This window comes from Carlito syrichta, unplaced genomic scaffold, assembly GCF_000164805.1.
Source record: "Carlito syrichta isolate Samal-C Ts95f unplaced genomic scaffold, Tarsius_syrichta-2.0.1 Scaffold255092, whole genome shotgun sequence".
Classification (NCBI taxonomy): domain Eukaryota; kingdom Metazoa; phylum Chordata; class Mammalia; order Primates; family Tarsiidae; genus Carlito; species Carlito syrichta.
Window position 1 is genome coordinate 94,052 of NW_007199188.1, and position 5,469 is coordinate 99,520.

Genomic DNA, 5,469 nt, shown 5'->3' on the forward strand with positions numbered 1-5,469 from the left:
TCTCTTGCTATCTCTTTATCTCTCTCTACCTCTATCTCTCTCTATCTCTTTCTCTATCTCTCTATCTCTGTCTCTATTTCTCTCTATCTCAGTCTCGATCTTGTCTCCCTCCCCACCATGTCCAATGAGGAGGCATCCATCTGCAAGTCAGAAAGAGAGGCTTCCCCAGCCCCTAACCATGCTGGCTCAAGCTTCCAACCTCTAGAACCACCCTGTGTTTAAACCCCAAGTCCACGAGATTTTGTCACAGCAGCCCTAGCTGACTGAGACAATAGATTTGAGATGAGGCCTGGGATCTGTGATTGCTGGCACTGCCCCCGGACATGCTGATGCTGTTGGCCAGGGCCCACACTTGGAGAAACACAGATCTAGACCCTCCACATAGGCACCCCCTGACTTGGGCTGGCTGCCGTGTGCCCAAGAGAGGAGCTAAGGGCAGAGCCTCCAGGTGGAGTCTGAGGACCGTGTCACAGACTTTGGAGCGGGGCAGGCCTGGGTCCAGTGCTGCCCTGTGACTTTCTGGCTGTCGCTAACCGTGCTGACTTGGCCTTGTTAAATGAAAGGAAGGCACCGCCCCTGAGGCTGGCACTGGACGGGACATGGCATGTGCAAAGTGCTCACTCAGTGATGACACGATGTTTTGTTGCAGATTTCCTTATCTGTTGTCTTTGGAATGAGAGGAGGGAGAGCGGAGGAGGTGGTCTCCAGGAGCTTGAGGCAGCATTGCCCAGGTATCTCCATCACTTGCCTCAAGACCTTGGAAGCCCTAAAGTCCCCAGGTGTCATTCCTTCCTTCAGTTCTTCAGTGGAGGCATATCCAGGCACACAAACAGCTTCCCCTCTGCAGCATATCCCCAACTCCTGGGAACTGGTTGAGCTGCACACAAAGCAACGGGGCATGACCCAGGGGAAAGACCCTGTGAAACAAGGGATGCAACCATCTCCTACCCCTGGACAGAGGGGACAAGCAAAGAAAGGCGTCGTCAGTTGGCTGGGCATTCAGGAAGGCTGGTGCAGAAAGATCTCTAGCATGTCTCTCAGAGAGTGAGCCAGTGCAGTGTCCATTGCAGCCTGGGCTCTGTAGAGACAAGGCTTTGGTACGTGGGATGTGATGGTTACCTGTCGCTGCATAACAAGGTACCACACACTGAGGGGCTTAAGACAACACACAATTGTTATCACACAGTGTCTGTGGTTCAGCACACAGGTGTGGCTCGGCTGGGTCCTCTGTCTCATTGTCTCCTACAAGGCTACAGTCAAGTGTCATCTGGGACTGAGGTTTCATCCGAAGGCTCGACTGGGGAAGGATTTACATATGCCTAAGCTCACTTGATTGTTGGCAGGATTCAGTTCCTTGAGAGCTGCTGGGATGAGGATTTCAGCCCCCAGCCACTTGGTCCTCTTCCATATGGCAGCCTAATTCATCAAAGCCTGCTGGTCAAGATGACAATAGAGCCTGCTAACAAGATAGAAGTTATTCTCTCTTGCAACCTAATCGTGGAAATGCCACCCTATCACTTTTGCCATATTCTATTGATTAGAGGCGTGTGGCTGGGCCCACACTCAAGGGGAGGGGATTGCCTAATGAATGCCAGGAGGCAGGGTCATGGCAGCATTGCAGAGTCTCCCTGCCAAAGGTTCATTTACAGATGCATCCTCAGGGAGCTGCAGCATGAATTGGGGAGGGAGGAAAAACTAACCCAAGGATGTGCTCTGTGTGGAGCTGACCACAGCGACAGGCAACCCTCACTCAGTCCTGAAGGCTCAGGGAACAAAAGGGAAAAGTATTTAGCTCCTGACCTCTGTGGGTCAAGGGTACTAATGCCCCCGCCAGGCTTCCAGGCTGTGTGTGCAGATTCCAGGGGAGGCTCCTGTAACAGACCACACCATGCCATCAGAAGTCCTGAGCAGGACACAAGGGGAGCCCTGGATGGGACAGGGGGAAATGGAGTCTGCACAGAATTGATTGCTGCCTCTGAGGCTGAAGAAAGAGGTCCTCGGAGTAGTGGAAGGACGTATGAGACATGCCTGATATAAGCCCATACGCAAGAGCCCAAGAGTGTGCCACCTGAGACCCAGAAGTCACTGCCTCACTGTGAGTTTGGAGAAAGCTCACTCTAGGGGCCACATTCAAGTTCAGGATTTTCTTCCACCCAGATACAGCTCCTTGGCTGAGCTTTTCCTGCTGACAACCCCATTGTTCTCCTTATCCCAGGATCACCTCAGTGGACCCTCCCTGCCCCTTCGCAGCCCATGCCCATTAGACAGGACCAGTCATCTCATTGAGGTCTCGGTGCAAAAGGAGAGCAAGGGGCTTCTCCAAGCATGGGCCCGGTGTGGGCACATAGACTCTGCCCGGGAAGTCTCAGCATCCTTTGCTGTGTCTTTTCTCGTGGACTCCCAGCTCCTGCCCAGAGTCTTCTACACTTCTGTGCAACTTTATGCAGGACACTGATGGTGACCATCAGCCCTGCTGCAAATACTCTTTGCCACGGCCATCAGCCTGAGATGCTGCCCCAACTCTTCCCTGGGTGGGAAAGGAGAGGAGTGAATCTACAGAGTCAGCATGTGCAGCGTGCAACCTGCTCAGCTGTCTGCAGCAGCCTTGAGTCAAAGGAGGAGAACTAAAACTGGGAGTAGTTCTGAAGACCCCACCTTGCGTGCCCAGTACTGTAGTAAGAACTGACTATCCTATATCACTATGTTCCAAGACTTGTTTCAGTTCTTTGTGGGTATTAATTCCCTGACTTCATTCTCACAATTGTCTTGTGAGATACTCTTCATTTCCATTTTACAGAAGAAACATGCAGACAGAGAAACGCTAAGAAACTTGCCCAGGGCCATGAGGCCAGAAGCAGAGTTGAGAGTTGCGCCCAGGAAGTCTGGCTCTCAAATCCACTTCTCTGACTCACTAACCACACCGAAAGTGAGAGCCTGAGCTACTGGGAGTCAGACTCACACGCAGAACTTTGGGAGGCCAAACTATATTATGTGTCATTTGCAGTTTGGAGAGAAAGGTATGTGCTTTGTTTATTTCCTTTACTTTTTGTGGAAATTCATCTGGAAGAGTCTAACCTATATCAAGAAAGAGGAAAACAAAAAGCAAAGGGAAGAAGATGGATGAATGGATGGATGGGTGAATGGATGGATGGATATAAAGAGAAAGATAGGTTATCTAAAGCCAAGGCCATAACAATAGGGAAAGAAGTTGGGGAAAGGGTAGACCCCTGAGCCAACCTTGGTGGCAGCTGTAGGAACAAAATAGAGATAGAAGGAACCCACCCCCAAATCAGTCAAAATTCCACCTGCTTTCTAAGACCCAGGAGAATGGCGCCCCAGGAAGCCTTTGTGAATCCAACATAGACCTGTCCAAGGGGAAGTGGGAGGCTGTGAGGATTGCATGTCTGTCTCTTTCTAGAAGAAGGGGATGTACACCAAGGCTGCTACCCTCCCAAGAGGTTGTCCTGACCAGCAGGGCAGCTGCATGCCTGGGAGGCAGCAAGCTGGGAAGACCTCGCTTCAGGAGCAGCAGGTGGTGGGTTGCCATGGGTCCAGGAGGCCTCGCTGACGCAGAGTGGAAGAGGCGGCCTTTCTGGCCAGCCCAGGTGAGCAAAGGAAGAGTGCCGGGGTGGAGTGGGGGGATAAGAGAAGAATCACCAGGACTCGTGGGGCAGCCTACAAGTCACTTACACTGCTGCCTCACTGTCTGAAAGAGATCCACCATCTCCACCAGCTTCCACCAGCTAAGCCCCAGGAAAAACCGGCTGGGGGAAAGAAGAAAGCACTTCACTGTGGCCCCATACGTTAATTCCCATCCAACCCAAGCACTCAGGTTTGAGTTTCTTGGAGTCTGAATGGGTGAATCAAGAAAGGCAAACCTTGACATTCATGCCATGATGGATCCAGGTGTGAGGGGGAAGGGGCATGCTTGGCTGTGTCCTTGAGCCAGGAGAGACAGCTGGCCCCTACTTCTTGGTGGCCTCTGTGGTCATGTGTCTTGTGTGACAAAGTCCCTGGGTGGTTTGTCTGGTCATCATTGGTCATTTGTACCTGCAGTAAGTCACAATCTGGTTTTTCTCAGATTGATCAAGACTGAGGTCCTCCTCCTCCATACCCAAGAAAGGTGGCATCCCTGTTGGTTCCTGGCCTGGAGGGCAGGACCCCAAGCTCTCTGTAGAATCCCCTCAGCATTTCTCCTATAAATTGGCCAAAAGAACTCTTCTCCCCTGCAGCAAGCCTCCCAGAGATCCATCAGCTGCTTCTAGCAAGGGTAAACTGAGACTGACTTGGGAATGGGAATGCTCCTGAGTATGTGAAATATGTTCACATCCCAGCCTGTAGCTGGGCATGCATGCTTCCCCTTACCCTCCAGCTCCCCCAACCTCCTGCACACTGGTCTCAAGGTCACCTCCCCACCTCCCATCTCCCAAGGCTCAGCCTGGGAACAGGGAAAGGAAGCACGACACCTTCCTTTCCACCCTTCTCCCTCCCTTCCTCCCCCACAACCACGTGAGCTTGGACATGGATGGGTCCCCAGTGGTGCCTTCAGATGAGACCACAGCCCCAACCTGTTCCTTGACCGCAGACGAGAGGTGGTGGCCTCTTCATTGTGCCTGTAGCTGCTCCTGCTTCTGTCACCAAGATGCAAGGCCTTTGCAGGGGCAGGAAGCAGGAGGGGAACTGGAGGAACCTACCAAAGCCCATCTTGATCTGTTAACTGGAAGCCAAAGAACCTGGGAAAAGCTTTTTTTCCCTCCTATTGTTTTGCCAAGAAATGGTATTTTGAATATCAAAAGCCGCACATAGGCTCTCTCTTTTCTCTCTGCTCTCTGTAGCCACCTCAACTCTCTACCCCAAGGACGCCGGATGCTGGATTAAGCTGAGAAACAAAAGAGAAAGGCTCATTAATGCGACTCAAATGATTGCTTCCTTTCTCAGGTCAAAGCCAGGGAGAGTGAAAACCAGGAACAAGTTAGAGATAAAATGTGCTGGACAATCCATTCAGTCCAGACATCTGTTCCAACGCTTTGCTCTGTCTCAAAGCAATCCCCTTCATGATTTGCCACCCAGCACACAGCCCACTCTTCCTCTTGGCAGGCAGATTCCATTTGATGAGTGAGCCAAGACTGCTTCAGACGGAGGAACAGACTCAAGCTAACCGCGTGGCTGATGGACAACCCAACAACCAGCCAAGGAGGGTGCTGAACAGAAGACCAGATGATCACATCTGCTGGGCCAAGCACTGCCTCCCCCGAAACAAGTCAACACACCCACATGTGCGCCTGTCTCCTCCCAGCACCTCCTTAACGTCCCCTCCTTCATGCTGACATGGGCAAGCCAGCCGTCCCACACCAACGTGCTCTCGCCACAAGAACGTGCCATGTTTGCAGCTTTATCCCACTTAGAGTTGGGTGTGTCCAGTGACAGCTCCAGTGGCCCTGGGTGCACAGGTAGGTGACGGCCCAGGAA